The sequence below is a fragment of the Meriones unguiculatus genome, chromosome 2 (assembly GCF_030254825.1).
Source record: "Meriones unguiculatus strain TT.TT164.6M chromosome 2, Bangor_MerUng_6.1, whole genome shotgun sequence".
Classification (NCBI taxonomy): Eukaryota; Metazoa; Chordata; class Mammalia; order Rodentia; family Muridae; genus Meriones; species Meriones unguiculatus.
The window spans coordinates 36,689,201-36,716,481 of record NC_083350.1 but is presented as its reverse complement, the minus strand read 5'-3'; the positions used below and the strand labels follow the sequence as shown (position 1 = coordinate 36,716,481).

The 27,281-nt window shown below is 38.6% G+C and overlaps 1 pseudogene; it reads left to right on the top strand.

Moving 5' to 3' along the window:
* Positions 1-1,836: 1,836 nt before the first annotated feature.
* Positions 1,837-27,032, top strand: LOC110544709 (protein SET-like; annotated as a pseudogene).
* The last annotated feature ends 249 nt before the right edge of the window (positions 27,033-27,281 follow it).

Sequence of the window (27,281 nt, the reverse complement as noted above, 5' to 3'; positions counted from 1 at the left end):
TGTAAAGCAAAGGATACCATCATCAAAACAAAACGACTGCCTACAGATTGGGAAAGAATCTTCACTAACCCTTTATCTGACAGAGGACTAATATCCAGTATATACAAAGAACTAAAGAAGCTGAAAAGCAGCAATCCAAGTAATCCAATTAAAAAATGGGGAACAGAGCTAAACAGAGAATTCTCGACAGAGGAATATCGAATGGCAGAAAAACACTTAAAGAAATGCTCATCCTCATTAGCCATCAGGGAAATGCAAATCAAAACGACCCTGAGTTATCACCTTACACCCATCAGAATGGCCAAGATGAAAAACTCAAGCGATAACACATACTGGAGAGGTTGTGGAGAAATAGTTTTTTTTTTTAAATGAATGACTGTAAGGAATTTTAGTTACCTTTGTCAGACAAAATTTACACTACAACTGTCACCTTGTTTAGGGAGCTAGTAAGAAGTTGCATTTCAGTACACTTTGAAAGTGACGTTGTTATCCTGAGACTGATACTCCAACCAAGTACCAGGCATGGAGATAACCTAGAACCTCTGCACAGATGTAGCCCATGGCAGTTCAGTGTCCAAATGGGTTCCATAGTAATAGAAACAGGGACTGTCTCTGACATGAACTGATTGGCCTGCTCTTTAATCACCTCCCCCTGAGGGGGGAGCAGCCTTACCAGACCAAAGAAGAAGACAATGCAGCCACTCCTGATGAGACCTAGTTGACTAGGATCAGAAGGAAGGAAAAGAAGACCTCCCCTATCAGTGGACTTGGGGAAGGGTATGCGTGCAGAGGGGGGAGGAAGGGAGGGATTGTGACTGGAAGAGGGAGGGAACTACAGGGGGGATACAAAGTGAATAAAGTGTAATTAATAAAGAATTTTTGAAAAGAAAAAAATAAATGAAGAATTAAACCATTAATTTTTTTTAAATTTTTATTTCAGTTTATTTACTTTATATGCCCCTCCCTCCTCTCCTCACAGTCTTCCTCTTCCTGTCCTTCTCCCTTCTCCTCTCATTTTTCTCCCAGAAAAAAGGAGTCCCCTTCCCCCTATCAACCCTCCCCAGCACATCAAGTCACATCAGTACTGAGCATATCCTCATCCCCTGACGCCAGGCAAGGCAGCCCTGCCAGGAGGAAGTGATCCAAAAGCAGGCAATAAAGTCCATGTTAGAAACAGCCTCTCCTCTTCCAGGAAACGTACTTGAAGATCATGTGGCCAAATCAGCCACCAATGTGCAGGGGACCTAAGTTCAGACTATCCATGCTCCTTAGTTGATGTCCAACAGAGACAACTAAACCAGTTCCGTGGGAGCACACAGGGACGGAAAGTGACATTGTTGCAGAGTGGAGTCCTATAGGTCTAGGTTATAATTTTGTTAAAATATCCATAGTGCTGGTTTAGAGAAGTTCTGTCAGAGTTGCCATGTTACCATGGAAGTCAAGATCCCCGACACCCAGGTTCTTTTCCATATTTACAATTTAATAATAGAGCCACTGGGAAGCTGGAGGACAACTTAAATAGAGTTTAAAAGAAAAGTTGCCAGAGCATGCAAGCTGTAAACCTGGGAAGCTGTCCAGAGGAGGAAAGTGGAGGTGAGGAGACAAAAGCTATGTTACTAGAATGAAGCAGGCATGGAGGTCAGCAAGAAAAAAACTGAGGAAGCCCAAAGTGTTAGGAAAAGGATGCTTTGAAATGAGATAGAAAAAAGGCTGGAAAAAAAAAAGTCACGATTTTCTGAGAAATTTGCTCTTGTACATTTGGGTAGTTTAAAACAGCTGTCAGGCTTGCAAGGCTGCATGAGCAGAGCTCTGTGAACCCCTGCTCCAAGAGCGGGAATGCTGGGAGTGGAAAGCGCGCTATCCAGTGAAGAACCCAAGTGTTCTATGTGCTCAGCATGGCTTAAGGTGAGCCTGCTTTCCAGAGGGCAGTCCCTGGCTACCTAATTTGAATGTTAGGTCACCACTCCGGCCAGAGATTTCATTTGACCTCTTGACCTCTGACCAGAATTAAGTAGTTTTTCATTATTGGGCTCCAGAGCTGCTCTCATGCAAGCATTAACCTATTTTCTTTTTTCCTTTTTTTTTTCTTTATTAATTACAGTTTATTCACCTATTTTCAATTACAGAAACACTACGGAGAGAATACTACTGCATGTACACTTGCATTTTGATATTTAATCTAACCTTTTTTATAATTCATGGAATACTTCAAATTTTCTCTCAGTGGTTATTAGGACAAGGCAATGGGCAGGACAGGAAGAAAAATAGGGAAAGCATGATCAGCAGGGATTGCTGGTAAACAGGATAGACACTGGAAGTGGTGGAAGAGAGGGAACAGGACTGGAGCCTACCGCAGATGTCCTCTGAAAGGCTCCACCCAGCAGAGGATTGAAGCAGATGCAGAGACTCACAGTAAAACATTGGGCAGAGGGCAGGAAATCTTATAGAAGAAGGGGGATGGGAGATGGGAAGAGACAGACCCAAAGGGGACAGTAGCTCCACAAGGAAACTAAGAAAGTAAAAAATCTGGCCCAGGGGGGGCCAGAACCTAGAACCCCTGCTCAGATGTAGCTCATAGGCAGCTCAGTCTCCATATGGGTTCTAAGTAAGAGGTACAGGGGCTGTCTCTGCTGTGAATTCTATTCCCTGCTCTTTGATCATGTCTCCTGATGGTGTGGCCTTCCCAGGCCACAGAAGAAAAGGAACCAGGCAGTCCTGATGAGATTTGATAGGCTAGGGTCAGATGGTAAGAGAGGAGGACTCCTCCTTTCAGTGGACTAGAGGAGGGAGATAGGCAGGAAAAGGGAGAGAGGGAAGGACCGGAAGGAGATAAGGGGTGGGGCCTACAATTGGGTTATAAAGTGAATAAATTGTAAAAAATGAAACTAAAAATAAAATTTAAATTAAAAATTTTAGGTGCTATGTTCCAGAAGCCTTTAAATAAAGATTTTGAATGTTCATACAACGAAAAAAGAAATTATCTGGTTTGCAGATACAGTTACGTTCAACCTTAGTTAAAATTTATAAAGTGCATACATATATTGAAATATCTCACGACACTTCATTAACTGATATAATTTTATATTCTTATGAATCAGTTATCAATTTAGAGATTATAAAACTAATTTGGAGTAGAGCTATATTAATTTCATGGAAACTACACATCAGAGCAAGGGAGTTTTGGTGGTAAGCAGAACATGAAATACAAAAGAACTTTTAAAATTTTTATTATTGTCATTTATTACAATTTATTCAATTTGTATCTCTGCTGTGGCTCCCTCCCTCATCTCCACCCAATCCCAGCCTCCCTCCCTCTTCTCCCCATACCTCTCCCTTAGTCCCCTGATAGGAGAGATCCTCCTCCCATTCTATTTGACCTTAGCCTATCAGGTCTCATCAGGACTGGCTGCACTGTCTTCCTCTGTGGACTGCAAGGCTGCATCCTCCAGGGGGAGGCGATCAGAGAGACTGCCACTGAGTTCATGCCAGAGAGAGCCCCTGCTCCCCTTACTACAGACCCCACTTTTAAAATCCTTATCAGATGTGTATATACTTGACAGTAGAGGCGAAGCTGGCATGTTATTTCTTTTCTCACTGCTGTTGTCCAGTACTGACAGGAAGCAATTCCAGGGTAGAAGAAGAGTGTAGTCTACTTGTGGGAAGAGAATGTGTTCTGCCAGGGCAGGGAAGACACTGCAGCCATAAAGGATGGCAGCAAGGGTAGGAGGCTGGCTGGTCACACTGTTCTGTAGCTAAGAAGCGAGGAGTGAGAAGGAAGCAGGGCTATGCTATGAAACCCAACCCCACCACGCAGTGACCCACTTCATTTTCTCTAGCCAGGCTTCTTAAGGGTTCCACAAACTTTCTCAAATAACTGGGGACCAAGTGTTGAAATAGATAGGCTTATGGTGGGCTGCTCCCATTCAAACCGCAGCATACGTTAGGGAAGACACGGAGAAATTGAAAACTATTCTGTCTTTGAACACACCTATCTCAGTAATTGCAAGAGTAAGTTTTTAGTAAATAGTAGAGATGAGGGTGACTAGACCAACACTATCAAACATACTTAACTAAAAAATGTGCTTCAGCCCCATCAAAACCCCGGGAGTGTTTGGTGGCAGAGGTTTGAAGTCATTTCCATGGAGAAACAAATGATTATTTGACACTGAAATACCTGGTCATCCATATTCTAATACATTAACTGTGACATATCTTATACTTTAGACAAATATTAACTCAAATTACTGTAGACTGTACCATAGACAGTATAATTATGCTGTAGATGGTACTGTAGACTATAAAATTGTACTGTAGGCTGTACAGTTGTACCGTAGGGTATACAAATATAATACATCTATGGTCAAGTACTTTGGTGACCTTTCATTTTTTGAAGATTTTTTTTAGAACTGTAACACAAACAGCTTAATGTATTAAAAATAATTTGGTAAGTTTGGTGCTACTAGTTTTCAACTTTTGATCTTTGATAGACACGGTTGGATAGAGAACATATTTTCAGCACTTTCAAGTCTTAAATCTGAGAAGGGGTTGGATCTAAAATATGTTAAAAGTTTAAATGTCCACATTAAAGATATAATCAGACCAAAATTTTAATAAGGTACAAAAGTTCTGAACAGATATTTCTGTAAAGAAAACACAAAGACAGTAAATAAGTACACAAAAACAGTTCAATGGCATTAATCATTACATTACATCCACCCAGACTCCCTGCTGTCGACCTGCTAGCATGGTTAAGACAAGATGACAATTAGAAGCACATATACCCAGTTGATGTTAGAGTACCAGAAAGTTTCGTGTTCAGCAGAGTCTATGACTGTGTGGGTTACATAGAGGATTGGGTTCACAGAAAACGGGTCTCCGTCTCATCCACGTGCATCAAAACTAGTAACTACTTATATTTCCACCAACTGGCAAATTAATAAACACCATGGAACATGGAACATGGATTCAGTGGCTAATATTTAATTAAACTAAATAGTGTTCATAGCATTTTGTTTCACTGTGGTATTTTTATAAATGTGCTGATTCTCCGTCCTCTCCAACAGTCTCTCTCCTGACCCTCCTGGTACTATTCCACCCCCACATAGCCTCCTTTATGCATTTTAAGCCACAAAATATCCAATCAATAGAAATGAACTATTGATTTGTCAAAAACATTGATGAAAGTCTAATGCATTTTGCTAAACGAACCAAACCCAAATGCAGGGAATACGTAGCACAAATGTTTAGTTTTACTCTATGACACTGTGGGGATATTCAAAACTATAACTATGTAACCAGGTACGTAGTTTCCAGGGATGTGTCAGGATGAGATGTGACTTCAAAAGAGGATTTTTATGGGAAGCGAAGATATAGCATCTGGAACAATGATGGTATCAAAACTGAGGAAATGTTCATTGTTAAAACACACTTTCAATGGACATTCACTTCAAAGTATAACAAAAATATGGATAAAATCCAGGATTAAGTATATGCTATAAATGAACAACTTATTCGTAGCACAAAACCAAAAAAAAAAAAAATAATGAGTGAGAATTTCATTGAAGAAGTTAGGAAGAAAGGATCTAAATAATTGACCAGAAAATAACTTGTCTAGTATATAGTTAAATACAACAAACAAACAAACAAACAAAACTATGAATACTATACTTTCTTGGTAATTCTGTGTCGTTAGCAAGGTTCAAATTGCATGTATCCTAGAATTTAGCTGATAAGTACATATACTTGTAGATAAAGGGACCAAGATTTCCATTAGAAAAATAACTTACAGGCCATTAAGGAGGGGCTGGAGAGAATTCTGTAGTGTTGGAATGGAGCCAGAGATATTTACTCTAATGTATCTACAGTCAGATACAGAAATAGATACTGCTCCACCTGGTTGCACAAGTGAAGATATAGTATGAATTATCTTCTAGAAAAAGTAGAGGCATTCATGCTCTGGAAATAATAAGTTCACCAAGCTCAGGGTAGCCAGATATCATGCTTCTCAGAAGGTCTTCAAGACCACTAGAGAAATGTCTGACTTGAATGGTTAGACAAAAAAGTGAACTAAAATTAGAACATCTTGTAATCTAATAAAGTAAAGGACAATAAAACACAACAGTACTTTGAAAACATACCAGAGGCTGTCTAAAAACATTTCCAGTGTCTCAGCAGAAAACCATCAAAATAATGTCAACATACTAACAAGAAACAAACCAAAAACCTCTAACTAGAAAATACCCAAGAATGATGGAAATGTATGTGTATCTCAGCTGCTATAAACAAAGAAATAAATAGAAATGGACAATAACCCCACTCAAATATAAACAAGTAAATTAGTTGGAAATTAGAAGGTGTAGGGATAGTACTATCATCTGGGTGGTGAGAGAGGTATTTTAGGGCAAAAGAGTATATTTGTAGCTCCAAAGTGACTCTCACAATATTGTAAATACATGGGTTTAGCTAAAGATCAGAATTTCTTCAGTATTCCTACTTTGGAGGGTGTGCATCTTAATTTCCTGCACTTGAGGCAGACAGTCTTAGCCAGTAAATCTAAAATATAGAGAGTACAGGTGGAAAACTAGTATCCTTACAGAGGATGACAGTAAATATTAATGTATCTTGCTGACCTGTATTGAATTCACCAACAACAGAGATGTATAGAAAATTTTGGAAATCCAATAAATCAATACAGTTGTCTGATATAGAATTAGTGTTGTTTTGTTGCTTATGACAAACCAAAACTGTTATGTAAGATGTTATAAAATACATTCTCTGTGATATTTTTTGTCTTTTTTTGCTTTTTATTTAATTATTTTTATTTTTATTAATTACGTTTTATTCACTTTGTACCCCCCCCGTACCTTCCTCCCTCCCACCCTCCCAATCCCACTCTCCCTCTTCCCCACCCATGTCCCTCTCTCGGTCCACTGATAAGGGAGCTCTTCCTCCCCTTCCCTCTGATCCTAGTCTATCAGGTCTCATCAGCACTGGCTGCATTGTCTTCTTCTGTGGCCTGGTAAGGCTGTTACCCCCTCAGGGGGAAGTGATCAAAAAGCAGGCCAATCAGTTCCTGTCAGAGACAGTCCCTGTCCTCATTACTATGGAACCCACTTGGACACTAAACTGCCATGGGCTAAATCTTCAGGGGTCCTAGGTTATGTCCATGCATGGTCCTTGGCTGGAGTATCAGTTTCAGTAAAGACCCCTGTGCCCAGACTTTTTGGATCTGTTGCTCTCCTAGTGGAACTCCTGTCCTCTCCAGGTCTTACTATCTCCTACTTCTTTCATAAGATTCCCTGCACTCCAGCCTTGGCTATGAGTCTCAGCATCAGATAGTTTTTAAGGCTGTCTGAAATTCTAAAACCACTTTAAATTTTAACTGATAAAATAAAGCAATTTTGTCTTTCACTACAAAACATTTTTACTAAATTGATTTAAATTTATGCTTAACAGTGTTTTACTTTAATCCGTTAAAAAAATGAGCTTTTAAAACAAATATGAAACTAGTTTTAATAAAATGATAATTGTCATTCTAAGTAAAACAATTACAATGAAATATTTTGACAAGGAGAAAGATTATTTCCATTTATAATTTAATACTACATCTTTTTGAATATTATAACTCTTCTTTTAAAAAGATATTCAACTCTAGCTGGATGAAATTCTTTGTAATTTTGTACTGGGCATGATTACTTAGCCTAAGTTTATTGTCTGGAATTTTATTTGTTTAGGCATTATTATAGATTTACGACTTGTATCCAGATTGGGACATATAAGCAAAGCTGTTATAAATCTGCTGTAGCAATCATTGTGTAACCACATATTTTTTATTAGTGTTGGATATATAGTAGAAATTATTTTTATTATCATTTAATAAGTATATGTTAATCTTTAACAACTTTTTGAAAGCATGTACTTTTTTTCAACTTCTACCAATAAGTCGTGGAAGTTGGGTTGTTCTAAATCTTCTTCAACTTTTATTATTGCCAAACTTTCAATATTTAATTTTTCAAGGACCTCCCCTATCAGTGGATTTGGAGAGGGGCATGGGAGGAGATGAGAGAGGAAGGGTGAGATTGGGAGGGATTGAGGGATGGGGCTACAGCTGGGATACATATTGAATAAGCTGTAATTAATATAAAAACATTAAAATAAAAACTTTCAAGGATTGTTCAGCATTATCTTATGAGAGTATCTTTTTAGAAAATGGTTTTAGCAAACTTTAACAGAGTTCTTAATCTCGTATCTATTTAAAAGTCCTTGATTTAATATATTTGTAATTTTAAAATTGAGTATTTACTTTTTTGTTTCTGAGAGTTTTTGATTAATACTTTCTGGGTATAAAGATGTTGTCTCACATGCATGTGTCCAGGATTAATGCATAGATGGATTCATCACAATATATTTACGTTCTGTGTTATATTAACGTATTCATTCAGAAGGTATACATTTTAGTACTCTACTTTCTCCAATCAATGTATTTGAGCTTAATTATTTTTATTTGAAGTTTACACTTTCCCACTTGTATTTCACACACATATTCTAAATCTACTAGTATGAAAAAAATAATCATTTTTTCTTTTTACATAAGTATCAAAACATTTCCCTACTCAGAATTTTATTGTTTTCGGAGTGCAGTAGCATAAAAAAGGTTGTTGCATCAAGAAGATCAGCGGTTCAAGGCTAACCCTGGCTGTATATTGAGATATGAAGCTATAAAGTGTTATATGAGATACTGTCCAGAAAAAAACACAAAAAAATCCATACATATCACCTTGCACAATTTCTGCATCCATTCCTCAGTGGAGAGACGTCTGGATTGTTTCCAGATTCTAGTTATTACGAATAAAGCTGCTATGAACATAGTTGAGCAAATGTCCTTGTATACTTGAGCATATTTTATCTATACACCTAGGAATGGTATAGCTGTATCTAGAGGTGGCACTATTCCTAATACTACTCAGCAATTTAAAACAAGAAAATCATGAAATTTTCAGGCAAATGGATGGAACCAAAAAAGATCATCCTGAGTGAGGTATCCCAGAAGCAGAAAGACACACCTGGTATATAATCACTTATAAGAGGATATTAGTTATATCATATAGGAGAAACATACTAAAATCTGTACACCTAAAGAAGCTAAACAAGAAGGGAGACCCTGGGTAAGATGATCAGTCCTCACTCAGAAAGGCAAACGGGATGGACATCAGAAGAGGGAGAAAACGGGGTGCCGCGAGTGTGGCGTGAGGGGAAGTTGCTGGCCGCCCCCTTGGCAGTCCCTTTGCTCCAGTTCCCCAACCCCGCCCCAACCGCAGAGGGCACCACGTCTGAGCTGAAGGCCAAAGTCAATAAAAAGGAGCTCAATGCTAATCACGACGGGGCTGACGAGACCGCAGAAAAAGAACAGCAAGAAGCAATTGAACATATTGATGAAGTACAAAATGAAATAGACAGCCCTAATGAACAAGCCAGTGAGGAAATTTTGAAAGTAGAACAAAAATATAACAAACTCCTCCAACCGTTTTTTCAGAAGAGGTGAGAATTGATCACCAAATCCCCAAATTTTGGGTAACAACATTTGTCAACCATCCACAAGTGTCTGCACTGCTCGGGGAGGAGGATGAGGAGGCTCTGCATTATTTGACCAGAACTGAAGTGACAGAATTTGAAGATATTAAATCAGGTTACAGAAGAGATTTTTATTTTGATGAAAATCCTTACTTGGAAAATAAAGTTCTCGCCAAAGAATTTCATCTGAATGAGAGTGGTGATCCATCGTCAAAGTCCACCGAAATCCAATGGAAATCTGGAAAGTATTTGACAAAGTGCTCAAGTCAAACGCAGAATCAGGCCAGCAGGAAATGGCAGCACTCAGAGCCAGAAAGCTTCTTTACCTGGTTCACCCAAAGAGCATCAGACCCGTCTGATACCTTTTTCTCAGAGGCGGGACCTGGGGCATCAACCGGCATGCAATCAGTTGTCTTTTCTGAGACTGTTACTCCAGTTACGGAAAATGCAGCAAAGATGTAAAATGAAACCTGATGCACAGAAACTGCTAGAAGAAAACATAGGAATCACACTGCGCGATGCAGGTAAAGAATGTCTTAAATGCCACCCATCAAAGAATGAAGACAGCTGATAAGTGGGGTTTCTTAAAATGAGAACAAAACAGACGAACAAACTTCTGCGTAGCCAGAGAAACAGTCAGTTGGATGAAGAAGAAGCTCATGGATTGGAAAAGAATCTTTTACTTCTATACATCTGGCATAAAGGATCCACATAAATTGTTTGATTAAATTATTGGATTCACAAAGGGCACATGGGATTGGGTCAGAAATATTATTTAGGAGGTCATCTGGTAGATGTACAACATACTAAATTACAAGAAAAAAAATTAATCCAGGACTGTGAGCACTTGTGTATTTGTAGACCATGAGCCAGTGTGCAAATAGGTCTCATCCATCAGACAAAAAAGCAAAATGAGAGTTGAGTAAAACTCAAAAGTGGCCCCTGAATTTTGCTTTTTCTTTTATAAGATATCCTAGAAGATTTTTTTTAAGAATTGAATTTATTTTGATCCTATGTAGAGAAGAGCAGAATAAGAGAAATGATGTCATTCTGTGGGTTACAAACCCTTCCTAATCACAGTACAGGGAAGGGTGTGACAATGGGTTTGTTTGCCTAAGGACCAGTCAGTTACTAATGAGAGGGAGGGGGCAAAGCAGGAGAGTGGAAAGGTGGATATAGTAGCATATCATATTAAAATCCTGTGTCTAGGAGACATTGGAAGGTAAGGAGGAAAGGAGAGATAAAGGGATGCATTGTTGGAGGGAGGGAGGGTATGTGGAAGGGATATTGCTTTTCAGCTTTGTTTTCACTGTTGGTTGAACATAGAGCCTGGTATATGCTACTCCAGCACCCCACTACAGAGCTAAACCCAGCCCACATTCTTTGTTTTATTTGAATTACAGTCTCAATAAACTGCTGAAGATGGCCTTTAACTTACTTTGTAGCTTAGTCTCCCATCTCGAAGGGAGCTATAACCATAGGCTGGGAATAGCAGATCTGGCTTAAAATTGAAGATACATTTGTGAATGAGATGCACAGGTCCATTACTTTCTGTAGACCACTCTGAAATTAACATGATGATAAGTTGCCACTGGAGAAAACAGTTTGTATATAGTCAATGTACGTATTTATAATGATAATAAATGTCTGACTACAGTGAATTTTATGTCTCTTAAAACCTTGGGAAGGGTCATTTGACTTAAATGTCTTTAAACACCCAGATAATAAATAAAACTCTAGAATTGTATTTTTTTTAAAGCTTTTCAAGTGCCTTGAGACTTGGATTCACTCCCTGTGTCGCTGAATAACAGATTTGTGAGGCTCTATGAAAGAGTTTAGCTCACTTTCCTTAAATTTGTGTTATCGATGCTATCAGATATTACAAGTGAAGCATGCTTAGGTTCGATTATGTGTGTTAGGTGAAGGTCTCACTGGAAAATAAACCCATGTTCATTAAGACAAAGAATTCAAAGACTTTCCTTCATAGGCCCAATGACAGTATATGATCAAATTAAATTAATTTCAAATGGCAAAACTTTAAATACAGCACCTCCATATGAATTCAAATGTGACAACATAAAACTTTCAAGAATATGGAGGGACACAATAATGGGTTTGATACATAAACACTATGCCCGACAATTGTGACACAAGGAAACTCATGTTGGATTATACCTAGATACTTAGTGTCTACCATTTAAAAGATTTTACTAAACTTCAGGAAGATTTTCAGATACTATTTCAGTTTCAGACGAATGATTACACTAATGGCAGTATATAAAACCCTGGTAAACCCCAAATATTGCTTTTTAGATGTTCATAGAATATTTTTAAATGAGTCTTCTCTTGCAGTTTTCCATCTGTTATCTATGTCTGTGACAAAAGCAGATGATTGATGTAGGCTACAGCATCCCAAAGAGTCATTTAGTTTGAGGTTTTTAGGTTGATGGGGGGAAACAAGGGTTTTAGTTCTTAGCAGATCCTCTGATATTGCCACTAGATTCTTCAGGATTCTCCAATTTATAGGTCTGCTTCTCGGGCCAGAGCAAAGAAGTCAAAAATCACGACATGGGTCATGTCTACGAATGTCTTCAGCTGACTAAAGGGCCTGTCACTAGTGAGAATGTTTGAAGGATCTCGCTAATCAAAGCTAGGGTCCAATGGAAGGGGTGGTGGATACCCCCCCCCGCATTGGTAGGCTTGGAAAGGGGCATGGGAGGAGATGATGAAGGGAGGGTAGGATTGGGAGGGAATGAAGGAGGGGGTTACAGCTGGGATGCAAAGAGAATAAAATGCAATTAATGTAAAAAAATTAAAATTTTAATTAAAAAAAACCACAAGTTTTATTTTAAAATAAGGTAGTTACCTCAATAAACATTTTAAAAGGAGGACAGATAAACTACTAGAAAGTAAATTCTTAAATGGTTCATTAATCATTAGATAAATATAAATATCTCTATGTATCACCTTATACCTTTACGGGTAGATGTTATAAAAAAGAGATGATTATCAAAGAGAAGTGGGTTATATCAGTCTCAGAAAAGACCCCTGTGCCCACATATTTTGGTTCTGTTGTTATCCTTTTGGAGACTGATATTCCAGCCAAGGACCATTCATGGATATAACCTAGAACCCCTGATCAGATGTAGCCCATGGCAGTATACAAGTGGGTTCTCTAGTAAAGGGAACAGGGACTGTCTCTGACATGAACACAGTGGCCTGTTCTTTGACTGCCTCTACCTGATGGGGGAGCAGCCTTGCCAGGCCACAGAGGAGGACAATGCAGCCAGTCCTGATGAAACCGGATAAGCTAGGGTCAGATGGAATGGGAGAAGGACCTCCCCTATCCTTGGACTTGGAGAAGGGCATAGGAGGAGATAAGGGAGAGAGGGTGGGATCGGAAAGGGATGAGGGAGGGGACTACAACTGGGATACAAAGTGAATAAACTGTAATTAACATAAAAGAAAAAATTTAATTAAAAAAAGAAGTGGGTAAAAAGAACACTTGCCCACTGTCAGAGGAAATGTGAATTGGTTTGTTTTTTAAGAAAATGTTAGCTTGGTGTTATTGTGGGACTTCTAACAATGGGAACAAGTGTGTCCCTGACTCTTTTGTCTCCTCTTGGAACCCTCCCTCCTATTGGGTTGCCTTTTCGAGCCCTTATGAGGACTTTGGCTTGTCTCATTGTATCCTGTTTTATCATGTTTGGATGTTTGGGTGTTGTCTCTTGGAGGCCTGCTATTTTCTAAAGGGAAACAGATGGAGAATGAATCTGAGGAGATGGGAGATAGGGAGATATCTAGAAGAAATGGAGGGAGGGGAAAGTGTAGTGAGGATGTATTATATGAGAGAAGAATATATTTTAAAAAAATTGTTGCTTTGCAAAAACTCCCAACACTGTCATTAGCTATGTACCCCTAGATGGGTTCCCAAGCTCCATTGGGCTAAAGACAATTAGTGTCCAGTAATAGATTAAATTTTCAGTTGCAAGATTATATATTTACTTTTCAACTTTGAGGATTAAAATGTGAAATGTGAACTATTTTTATTTTAAGAAAGTGTCTTATGTAGTCCAGACTTGCTTCAAATTTTGCTGTGTGGTTTGTTTAAGGAGAATGACCTTTAACTCAGATTTGTCAGCCTCCACCTCCTGAGTGCTAGATTTATAGTAGCTAGCTAAAACATGTATGTTTACTGTTTGAAAAATATTTTTGAATTAACTTTGTTGACAACTTTACATATATATAGAATGTATAATGAAATAAAAGTTTCTGGTTTCTTTGGAAACTCAGTGACATCAATCAAGTGAATATGTTTTTTGTTTTGGTCCCAGTGTGGGAACTGGAATTTTTTTTACCCCATGGAAAACAGCCCCCATGAAAAGGCACATGATGTTTGTCAGCTGAAAACTACCTTGTAAGGGACGTGGTTTCTGTGAGGGGGAAAACATTCTCATGTAGATTCTGAGAAGAGATAAGTAGAAGATCACAGATAGCAAGACAAAACTTTTGAATTGCTATGCTCTGCAAGGTTCAGATCCTCTGATAGTCTTTGCAGAGGGAAACCCTCCAGGGAACCTCTCAGGCTGTTTTGGCAGAGTTTTGCCACGCCGATGGACTTGTGCCCTTTTGGGTGAAGTGTTGCTGCTTCTATGGAATGGTTCCACTGCTGCTGCCACGTGCTGCTGCTGCCTTCCTGTTTGACTAGATTGCTGGTATCCTGACAACTGAGTTTGGTAATCCCAAAGGACTTTGTCCCTTATCAGTCCCTTTCTCCACTACTCTCCTACCTAAGGTTGGGGGCTTCTAAGGGAGGTAGAGGAGCTTAAGAACCTTAAATAAAGTAGGTGTTTGAAAAATCTAAGCCTACAACATACTGACCACTTTTACTTCCCATAATTTCCCTCTGTTCTACTATGCTTGTCTAGGACCCTTGTTCCCTACAGTTCTCTTTCTCACTTTTGTGTCTATTCACTTTGTTTTCTGGCTCAGTCAGTTTTTACCGGGTTACCTGTGTGGTCATTGGGATTGCCCATTGGAGGTTGGTGTACCCATCTCTGGGTACATAGCTAAAGACGATGTCACCTCTTTTCTGGAATCTATCAATAGCCAATAGTTCAGCAGTAATGATCAGGGCCCCTGGAGTCCCTACCCTTCCATGTCGGATTGTTGCAGGAGGAAGTCTTGCATGGGCCCCCTGCAGATACTGGGAGTTGTCTTGAGTTCATGATTGCAGTGATTATATGAGTCTAAAGCATAGCATTTCACAGCCAATCACCTAGTATTACAGCTCCTAATCACATCCCTCTTTCACAGTGTTCTTTAGCCTTACAGAGGGTGGTATACAATCTGGTTTAGGAATGTATTCTAAAAATAAAAAAAAATCACATATTATAAGTATCTAGACAGCAATTTACCTCTGATCACTACAAAGAGAGGCTTCTCCTATTAAAGCTGGGAGTAATTTCCCTAGGTATAAGCATGGATATTAGGAAGGCAGTTTGATTCTGTGTGAACTTAGGTAAAGAATAGTAATAAGTTCCCCACTTGGGGCCTCAAGTCTGCATGCAGCCTCTTCAGGTATAGGCTTTTATCCATGCTTGTAGTAACAGGCATGAAGGACTTTCTTATTGTGAAATAAGCCTCAGTTCCAGGCAGAGAACAGTTGGTTCTCTGTGGTCACATTGCTGTTGTACAAATGTATACACACCTTGCCAGGAAGATTTTATATTTGCTTCACAGGGTTCAAAGCTGTATAAGATAACTGAAGCTTTGTCTTCCCTAATATTATCCATAGCACATTCTGGCACTTGGAAAGCTAATTTGTATAGAAAGCATTTTTAGTTCAGTTTTAGCTTTCCTTATATAAATCTTGAAGCTAAGACATATAGTTTCTTCAGCAATAGGGTCCTTATCCTCTAGTTATGATGTTCAGAGTAAGAACAGAAGGTTGTATAGTTAGGGAGCTTCTAAGACTGATGTCTGTGAACTTCTCAAGCAAAGATATTCCATATGAAAGTTTATTTAACAACCCATTGTTTCCAGAAGACCCATCATCCAACTGATCAGAGTCACTTTATCAATTCTCTTTTGCATTTTTTTTCATTTAGGTTATAAGATAGCAAGTTTCTATATACCATTTAATATACCTTTTATTTTGTCTAATTGTCCCATTTCCTGATCACCTCCACACATTTTTCTCTCTAATTCATCTCCCTTCTTTTCTCCCCTTTTAACCTTTTCACTCCCAATGTTCTCAAGCTGCATTCCTTTTATCTACAGTTTACTACCTCAATTTTCTTAAAGCACGCTGTGCCATGTTCCCTTCATAGCTTTCTGGCTTCCATATGTATGCCTTATTAAACAAGCAAAATAAAATCAGCCAAACTATAACCTTCATATAAGAGGAAATGTATGGCATTTGTCTATTTGGAAGGTATTGCCACCATCAATATAAGTATTTCTAGTTTTTTCCATTTACCTTAAATTTTCATAATTCAATTTTCTTCAAAGCTAAATAAAATATAATTGTATAGATGCACCACATTTTTAGGATATATTAAATAGTTGTAGAACATCTAGGCTTCTTTTATTTCTTAATTATTGGGAATTACGCAACAATGAACATGTAATTTATGTTCTCAAATGATAGCGATTCTGGTTATGGTCAAATGGACAGAACATAGTCAAGAAAATTCTCAACAAAATGTTAAATGTTGGCAAATCAAATTTGTAATCACAATCACTCATTATGGTCAAGTTGGCTTGGGTGATTGAACACTTATAAATCAATATATTGAATGCCTGCCATAAATAGACTCAAAAAAGAGTATGATTTTTCTCAATAGACACACAAAAGTTCATTTACAGAATTCAACATCCTTTCACATTAAAAATAATGGAAAAATATCTAGGAATGTGGGGAACATAAATCAACATAACTAAGGCTACACATAATAAACATAAAGCCAATATCATGGGAAAAGGAGAAAACTCAATACATTACAAGTAAGATCAGGAACAAAACAAGAGTTTCCACTCTCTCTTTTCCTGTATTCCTTACAATCCTGCAGCCTTAGAACAGTAACATAATAGAAGGAATAAATGAGATACGATTCTAAAAAGAACTCATTATGTTACTATTTCTATATAAGAGAACTTAAACACAGCACCAAAAAACTTAGAGCTGATTTACACCTTCAACGAAATGGGAGGATATAAAATTAACACAAATATCAGTAGTCTTCATATATCTCATTGACAAGCATACCGAAAAAAAATGGAATCCATAACCACACACACAAAGAAAACTCTTAAGTGTCAATATGTAGATCCAATGGAGTCATGAGTAAATACATGTTATTGACAAAATGATCTCTTGGGCTCAGGAATAGCAAAGCTTCTTCGGTCCAAGATAAGATGTTTACAAATGCTTTACCCTTAGCTAAAACCAGTTTATTCAGTAACTATTAGCCTGAGCTCCTTCACAGATGGCTTCATTCTGAAACTACTCAAGTATAGGAATGCCAGCTAAGATTAACTAACCAGCTTACTCTTCCTCATTAATGCTTTATATATGAAAAAAAAAAGGTTAAGTTTCGAGGCTCAGGTTTTCTGTATATGTGTCTGTCATTGATTCATTCCCCATCACCACAGTTCTGTCAATCTCGGAGCTGTTCAGGTCACAATAAGTAAAAAAAAATAAAAACAATAAAAATTTTAAGACACTAAACATGGTTTGAAATATGTTAAGATAATTTCAATATTTGGTGCTCCTGATAATACATTGTGGGTTTATAAGGTTATAATTAATTATTGGTACAAACACTGTACATTGGATACTATAGACTGTATAAAATACTGTATACTGTATAAAAACTGTGCCACTCACTATCCTGTAACTGATAACCATCATTTGGTGTCAAGGTTGCAAGCTTTATTTCAAATTGTTAGTTTAAGGTCTAACTTACGATAGACAAACTATGTGAGAAAATTGACTTTGTCATTTTTGTCTTAAGAAAATTATTTCTATTATGTGTAATAAAACAAGTCTTTCATTTTAAAAAGCAAAAAAGAAAAAGTAAATACATGAAATGAGAACCAAATAACCTCTCTGCTTGTGTTTACACATTAGCCAAATATTTTTCCCACAAATATGTATTGATCATGATATCTTAAATTTGTCATGTTTGGTAATTTGTTCTACTGATATTGTGCATGTTTTCTTTTGAAAATCATTTTAATTTCCCTGAACCAAGGACTTTGCACTGGACTGCTACCTGTTCTTTAAAGAGCCTACCATCTTAGTGCTGAGGGCTTGATAGATTGTTGCTGCGGTAGAAGAAATCGCTGCCTGGGGATGTGTGATGTGTAAAAAAAATGCCAGGCAGTGCAGATGGCACTCTCCATGAGACTGCTGAAGTTAGGGAACATACGGTTTTGTGATTCTAATTCCAACAATGGTGTGATTTTATCTGGAAGTGCTCAACAGTCCAAGTTGCGAAGCTTAATTTTGCTAACAAGGCATAAGGTAATCAAGAGTAAATTGTACTTATAAATAAAATGGTGTCTTCAGCCTTAATTTAGTTTCTTCCTACTTGAGTGCCACTTTGCTCTCCATAGCTTCTCAAATAAAATCTTAACATTTTATCGTTATCTGCACACACTCTTCTCAGTGAGGAATGTTTTGCTTATCACATCCCACTCTTAGCAGCATTTATTTTCTGGTTCCCTTGATCCAGTCTTACATGAATGGAGACACTCATGTCTGAGTGTTTCCAAGCATCTATGGCTTTTCTAATGTTTTTTTTTTCCCTCTTGTGATTTCTACATCTCACATCTTACACTGACATAATAACTTATTTCAAAAAAAAAAAAAAACATCGTTCCCTAAAAGACCAGAGAATAAGTCAATCAGTCAACTCTCTCACTTACCCCAAATAATATCCTTAAAGCTGCTGCGGGTGGGGGGGTGAAGCCTCACTACTCGGGTGTTCGTTAACCCTATTTTATAACTGATTGGACAAAAGCACAAACTGATTCCACTTTTTCTCTACTACATTACTGTTTTAATCTATTTCAAATTAATAAAGCTGGAACTACATTTTCTCAGATGACACATCTTAACTGTTGAAAATCGAGGGTGAGCTCAAGATAAATTAAGAAAATAGGAACCAGATTGTATTCTCATCATACAAAAAGCTAACAAGTCATGTAAATGGATAAAATAACAAATTGTGTAAAGGGAACTCTGAGAGATGGGGTGTGAGTGAGTGAGTGAGTGAGAGAGAGGCAGATTCACACAGAGGGAAACAAAGAGGAAAAATTAAGTTCCTAATTGTTCATGATGATCTCCCAAGAAGAATTTCCGGCTACTGAAATACTGTTCCATAATATTCTTTTTTCGGAAAGTGAGACCTGCTTTTTATTGAAGTAAGAATCTTGTACATTGTAGGCAATCTGTCTAATACTGAGCTACTTTCTACTCCTTAGCTGTTTTCTCAAGTTTAGATAAAAGTGAAAATTAAGAGGTTAAAGGCACCTAGAGTTTGCAACACTAGAACAGCATGCAGAGGAGGTAGGAAGGGTGGAAGAGAGAGTGTGTGTTTAAAGGCATGCAGAAGGTTTCATGGTGTAGTTCTCCAGTGATGATGAGTGCATTTGTGTAAGTTAATTCTTTTTTTTTTTTTTTTTTTTTTTCAATGCAGTTTATTCAGGAACCTTGAACAATCTTCTGACCCTGGGGAAAGCCAGCCCACAGCTTAAATAGCCTCTGGGTAGCCAACCCCAGCGTGCCACGTGGGCAATGCAGATAGGTCCACATACATGGAAGCAAGCCAGATCCTCAGCCTTAGCCAAATGTGGAATTGTTCATGACAGAGAGCACTCACCATCGGGAAGGTGGAAGGCAGAAACCAGCTCCATCTTTAAGGCACAGCATTCCGCAGCTCTCTACAGTTCCCCATTTTTGTTTTAGACGCATCAGGCAAGAGTAGAGGTCTGATCTCTGATATTAGAAATGATTTGGGACTTTGTACTGATGTTCATTTAGGTGTCATCCACCCAAAGAGCATCAGACCTGACCGATATCTTTTTCTCAGAGGCGGGACCTGGGGCATCAACCCGCATGCAATCAGACATGCTCTTCTCTGGGTCCAAAGCGGCTGACCCTGAGTGCAGTGCTTAGCCTCGCATCCTGAGCGTAACATTTTAGCTTTTTATGGTAGCCAACCATGCTTGAGTAAGTTAATTCTTGAGGAAGAAAACGTTTTTTAGAAAAAGCTATTAGAGGGCTGGCAACATAGCTCAACTTGTATAGGTATTTACTACCAAATATATATATATATATACACGTATGTGTGTGTGTGTGTGTGTGTGTGTGTGTGTGTGTGTGTGTGTGTGTGTAAAAGCAACAACATAGTTTGATCCCTGAGATCCGTGGATCCATGTATTGGTAAATATAATGAACTCCCTCCACCTGTCCTCTGACCTCCACTCAGGTGTCATACCATATGGACATGCACTGATATGCACACAAATGCCCATGCACATACACACATCTGCATGAACACACAATAATTCTTTTCTTATTTTTCTTTTTTTTTAATTTATTTTTATTAATTACAGTCCATTCACTTTGTATCCCAGCTGTAGCCCCCTCCCTGGTTGGTGAAGCAATGAGGAAAAAAGCGTAAAGCAGTGCTCCTCTGGAGCAATTCCTGCATCCATGTTCCTGCCTCAAGTTCCTGTTCTGACTTGCCTCGATGTTGGATGTATAAGATATAAGGTTACCTTAAGTTTCGTGGGTCATAGTGTTTATTACAGCAACAGAAACATTAGGTACCAGAAATAACATGAACATTATAATCATTAAATGATTAGTTTATAGTTACAGCATTAGACAAATACTATAGACATTATTATTATTATAACTTTTAGTTGGTATTTTCTAAAAAGAAGAGGAGATCTTACACATATTAAAGAGACATGGAGGGTATGAGAACAACTCAACTTGAAATTCTAGACATAGAAATGTTTACTAGGAAGAATAAAACAATGGCTGAGTTTAACAGCATATAAGATACTTAAGTGAGGATTTAAAGTTCTTCAAGACAGTGCAACATAAAACAGCCAAAGTACAACAAAGAAAAAAAGACTGAGAAATGTTTCAAGTACCTTGGTTTAGGATTATGAGAATAATTTACTTGCTTAAATTTTCTTGCCTTGAGTATGGCCTACACTTATGACTTGTTCTAAATAACTATTATGAACCAGAAGTTATGACCTTTGGCTTCTAAGATTAGACCTGTAAAAGCAGTATATTTTGTTACTTGCCAGAAACACTGAATCTCTCTCTTTCTCTCTCTCTCTCTGTCTCTCTCTTCTCTTTGTCTCTGTCTCTGTCTCTCTCTCTGTCTCTCTCTGTCTCTCTGTCTCTCTGTCTCTCTGTCTCTCTCTCTCTCTCTCTCTCTCTCTCTCTCTCTCTCTCTGTGTGTGTGTGTGTTTCTCTCTGTGTCCATTATCAGAACCATGACAAAAATCACCCTGAATAAAGTTAGGTCTCTATCTAAAGAGGAACACATAAACTAACAAAGCACCTCAGCAGTATAGTGATTGTCTAGCATGCCATAGCTCTCGAATCAACATATGAAAAGTAAAGCAACATTCATCAAGTTTGTAAGAGAGCCCACTAAAAATCATGTTTCTGTGTGTAGCTCTTTAATATGTTTGCCTAAGAATGATACAGTTTTTTTTATTTTCTAACTCTGGGTCATCAAATCTGATTTTTCCTCTGCCTACTGTGGTAATACAGTAGATTATCACCAGGTCATCGTGGAGATCAGTTCAATTGTTTTCTGTCTCTCAGGTATGTGTCTGTATAGCCTAAACATCATTCTTTCTATGTATGAATGCAGTAGACAGTTTCACCATTTGTGTTCAGTTTTTTTATGCATTCTGTTTTATTTCATCTCAAAAGTAAAAATTCTATCTCAAAGCACAAACTCCATAAGGGAAAAAACAAACAAAAAGTAAATAAGCATACACCTGTCTTGCTCACATATATGCAGAAAAGCTTAGGTCATTCAGTGGTATTTCCTGTCACTCAGTGACCTCAGCAGTGACAGCTGCAGGCCAGTCTTTGTTTGCCAGCTGGCTGGGGATTCTTGTTTCAGCAGGAACCTGCTAAATAGGCACAGATGGGACCTGCACACCTTCACATGAGTCTTCCATCTCCACCTGAGCAGCCCTGGACTCAAAATCCATGACTGTCCATTCACCCCAAAGTTCCTCCTGATCACAGAGCTCTTTAAAGAACAGCTTGCTCTACCTTCTGGAAGTCCTAAGGATCTTACCAGAAGTAGAGATCTGTCATGTCCTCCAACAGATGCACATGTGAAATTGTATCGTACATGTGCAGAACTTCTGGAGCCACAGCATAAGACCCACCAAGTGGAACCCTTTCTTGTTGCTTAAATTGGCAGTGTCCACTTAGTGCAGAGAGGAATCTGTATTACAGGGTGCGACAGTAAGCAGCTTGACATAAGATGCTCTGTGAGCACTGGGTCTTCTAAAATGTCAGGGGGCTCTGCCTATTTTTCACCAGTCAATTTTGATTCAGTGGGTCATTTTCAGTCTATGTATAGTCATGAATATTATTTTTGTGTACTTAAACTTACTTTCCTATAGTATGTGGTGGATATTGGGCAAAAGTCTAGTTTAAAGGACTATGGATAGAAATCCATGGAGAGATGCATTTGTTGACAAGTCAGGTATCCCGGTGCGCATTCATATTCACTGACCTTCATTATAAATTAGTCATTGATAACAAGTTCACATACTGTTTGCACAATTAAGAAAATAAACAAAACAAGTGGAATAGATAATGAAGCAAATAACTTATCTTTGATTGCAGGTACATAAAAATAGAAATCATGGTGCTAATAATAAGTTACCACCACTACTTCAATGTTTGCTATTTCCAAGCACTGTGCTAAAACTTGCACATACATTATCTTATTTAAATGTCATTATATGAGATACATAATGTCATTGCTGAACAACTGCTAAATTTCAGATAATGTGTAGATGGATCAATTAGGAGTTGTCTCTTATTACTTCCAGTGCCATAGTCTTAGTTGGTTACCACTGAATTCAGATACACAAGTATCTGCTTAGAATTTAGTAAAAATAAAATAAAATAAAATAAAACCAGATCTTGACAGTCTAAGTCAGCGTCAGCAATAAGAGGCAAAGAATTGTTACATCACCAAGGTGTGACAGTACTAAGCAGAAAACCCTAATCATCTAGCAATTTCAGACTTTCTTGAAAAATGTTTTGATGATATAGATAGAGAATAAAAGAATACGAGGCAAAGAAGGCATTTAAACTGAATAGAAATGACACAAAAATAAATTCTCTAAAGAAGTTTTTAGTATGGGTCTATAATTAAAATAAAACATGAACATTGTACTTTTAATCCAGCAATGGCTTCTCCGGCAAAGGATTACATTCAAAGACCATCTAGGTCTATGTGAATGGATGGTAATACAGACACACTCTGGATTACAATATGATCTGGCTGGAATACAGAAACACCCTGAGTCCAGCATTTAATCCCAAACAGTAAAGGTAAAGTTAGCTTATAAAAGGGAAGTAGCTATTTTAAAATGGCACCTCACTGAGGGGCAGCCAAAGTGATGAGTCAGATAAAGATTTGACAGAATAAGTCAGAGATAGGCTATGCCCAACTGTCACTAGAACAGAACAGGAAAGAGAAGCTACTTAAGATCAGCACAGAAACAGAGGGAAAAAAACGTTTTTTTCATGGTATCCAACCATGCTTGGCGAGAATGTCCTGCTTCAATGGCTGTAAAGGCCTGAATGATCATGGCTGCATCACACTGTTGTGAGACTCTAATCTTGCATATATACCACAGGCAAACCAAGGAGACCAACACCAGAAGGCCTGCTAATGCTCCCATGCCCGCCCATTCCTTCAGATGATTCATGGCTGCAGCAATCCATGTTGATAATCCTGTGGCTAGTCCTGTGTCCACTCTGGTAGAATTTACTGTGACAATGGCCACTCTCAGCTGCTCCATCGTAGTATCGAATTCTCCAGTCCAATTACCTAAAATATAGCTCAACAATTGTTTAGACAGATTTGTAGCACAGAAAAAATTCTCATGTTGTATGCTAGTGACACAAAGTCCAGCATACTTTCATTGACAGCCAGGTTGACAGCCAAAATGATACGCTCAGGATGCGAGGCTAAGCACTGCACTCAAGGTCAGCCGCTTTCGACCCAGAGAAGAGCATGTCTGATTGCATGCGGGTTGATGCCCCAGGTCCCGCCTCTGAGAAAAAGGTATCAGACAGGTCTGATGCTCTTTGGGTGGATGACACCTAAATGAACATAGGTACAAAGTCCCAATTTATTTCTAATATCAGAGATCAGACCTCTACTCTTGCCTGATGCGTCTAAAACAAAAAGGGGGAACTGTAGAGAGCTGCGGAATGCTATGCCTTAAAGATGGAGCCGGTTTCCGCCTTCCACCTTCCCGATGGTGAGTGCTCTCTGTCACAAACAACTCCACATTTGGCTAAGGCCGAGGATCTGGCTTGCTTCCATGTATGTGGACCTATCTGCATTGCCCACGTGGCACGCCTGGGTTGGCTACCCAGAGGCTATTTAAGCTGTGGGCTGGCTTTCCCCAGGGTCCGAGGATTGTTCAAGGTTCCTGAATAAACTGCATTGAAAAAAAAAAAAAAAAAAAAAAAAAAAAAAAAAAAAAAACAAAAGAACGTTTTTTCTGGGACAGTTCTACAGAGACAGGTTGCAGAGATAACAAGCTAAACATGGGTGAAGACAGAATGAGCCAGAGAATAAGAAGAAGCCAGAAAATAAAAACGTATTGCCAGAATTAGTTTGAGGCCAGACAGAGTAGTTCAGTCAGAAACCAAGAACAGCTAATTTGAACCAGTAAGCTTGGAGAAGAGTTACACCAACCAGTGAGAGTTGACAAAGAGCTAGAAAGGCTAGGAACAACTTTCATCTTTTCCCTTCATCAAAGGAAATAAAAACCACATTTACAAAAAGACATTCAAATAAAGTAGACCAATAATAAGGTCATTAATTATTCTGTCTAAACCCATTTTTCTGTCCTAGTATTGACCAGCTTGTCTGCATTGGCCAGTTTTATCAATCCATACCAAGAACAACAACAACAACAAAATCTTCAACAAATTGTCAATATATGTAGCTGATTTTTTCTAATTCTTTCCATATTTTCTTGAAATTGTTTAATAATTAAGACTATATAATTATGAGAAGCCTTAACCCCCTCGTTGGAACATCCTGCATCAGTTCTAGAACTAGCAGTGGTGGTGTCCGAGGTCTGAGTAGGTTCAGGAGACCATTGCCCCCAGGGGCAAGACATGCTCCATGTAAATTGACTAACTCCATGTTTTCCTCCACTTTTGAAAGTCATTTAAGGTTCTTAAATTATTTTTCCCTTTTTTTTTAAATTTTTCATCAATTACACTTTATTCATTCTGCATCCCCCCATAAGCCCCTCCCTCCTCCCCTCCCAATCCCACCCTCCCTCCTCCCTCTGCTTGCATGCCACTCCCCAAGTCCACTGAGAGGGGAGGTTCTTGTTTATATCCCCCATTTTCATTCATTATTAGCCAGATAGAGCCAAGTAATTGTGGTAATAATACTTGCTTTTTTGCCCAATGCTGGAATGCTAGTAAATTTACTAGCTGGTTACTCGCATGCCTTGCTGGGTGCCTGTGCCCGTTGATGCCCCTCACGCTATGACTCTCTTCAGACAAAAAAGGGATCTTGGAATTACAGCCGCCATTGTTACTGCCATCTCATTGGCTGCTGTTGGAGCTACCACCGCGGCATTAGCCAGGAGTCATACTATGCAGACTGCTCAGACCCTGAATAACCTTTTAGCCAATGTAGCTCATGCCTTAGATGTACAAGAAGGAATTAATGCTCAACTAAAAGGAGGCTTGATGGTGTTCAATCAGAGGATTGACCTCATGCAGGAGCAAATTGATACCCTATGGCAAATTGCTCAACTTGGCTGTCAATGAAAGTATGCTGGACTTTGAGTCACTAGCATGTAACATAAGAATTTTCCCTGTGCTGCAAATCTGTCTAAACAATTGTCTAGCTATATTTTAGGTAATTGGACTGGAGAATTCGATACTATGATGGAGCAGCTGAGAGTGGCCATTGTCACAGTAAATTCTACCAGAGTGGATGCAGGACTAGCCACAGGATTATCATCATGAATTACTGCAGCCATGAATCATCTGAAGGAATGGGCAGGCATGGGAGCGTTAGCAGGCCTTCTGGTGTTGGTCTCCTTGGTTTGCCTGTGGTATATATGCAAGATTAGAGTCTCACAACAGTGTAATGCAGCCATGACCATTCAGGCCTTTACAGCCATTGAAGCAGGACAGTCTCCCCAAGCATGGTTGGCTACCATAAAAAGCTAAAATGTTATGCTCAGGATGCGAGGCTAAGCACTGCACTCAGGGTCAGCTGCTTTGGACCCAGAGAAGAGCATGTCTGATTGCATGCGTGTTGATGCCCCAGTTCCCACCTCTGAGAAAAAAGTATCAGACGGGTTCATTTAGGTGGATGACACCTAAATGAACATCAGTACAAAGTCCCAATTTATTTCTAATATCAGAGATCAGACCTCTACTCTTGCCTGATGCGTCTAAAACAAAAATGGGGAACTGTAGAGAGCTGCGGAATGCCGTGCCTTAAAGATGGAGCTGGTTCCTACCTTCCACTTTCCCGATGGTGAGTGCTCTCTGTCATGAACAACTCCACATTTGGCTAACGCTGAGGATCTGGCTTGCTTCCATGTATGTGGACCTATCTCCATTGCCCACGTGGCATGCTGGGGTTGGCTACCCAGAGGCTATTTAAGCTGTGGGCTGGCTTTCCCCAGGGTCAGATGATTGTTCAAGGTTCCTGAATAAACTGCATTGAAAAAAAATTAATCTAATTAAATTAAATAATACTCACTAAGAATTAAATCATACTCACAAATATTCAACCATCATGTTCTGCAAACTTTGATGCAACCTTTGGAAATTGTTATTCATTTCTAAACCCTTTGTTGGTTAATTTTAAGACAATTTGACACAAGCTAAAGATATCTGAAAGGAGGAAACTGTAATTAAGAAAATGCCTCCATAAGACCTGGTTGTATTGCTTTTTTTTTTTTTAATTATTGATTGATTCAGGAGGGCCCAGCTCATTATGGGTGATGCCATCCTTGAGCTGGTGGTCCTGGGATCTATAACAAAGCAGGCTGAACAAGACCATAATGAACAAGCCAGTAAGCAGCACCCCTCCATGGCCTCAGCACAAGCTATGGCCTCCAGATCCCTGCTGTGCTTGACTTATTCTCCTGAATTTCTTCAATAACAAATAGTGGTATGGAAGTGTCAGCTGAATATACCCTTTCTTCCCCAACTTTCTTTCTTTTGTCATGGTGTTTCAGAACAGCAATAGAAACTCTAACTGAGACATCCTTGATTTTCTTTTCATCCATTTGTATCTTTACTCACATCTCTGTTTAAACAATTTTCATGGAAATGGAATTACATGCCACTATATATGTCTTTCATGAAATAAAGATTTTCTAATGAAAAAAAAGACTATGTAATTACTACA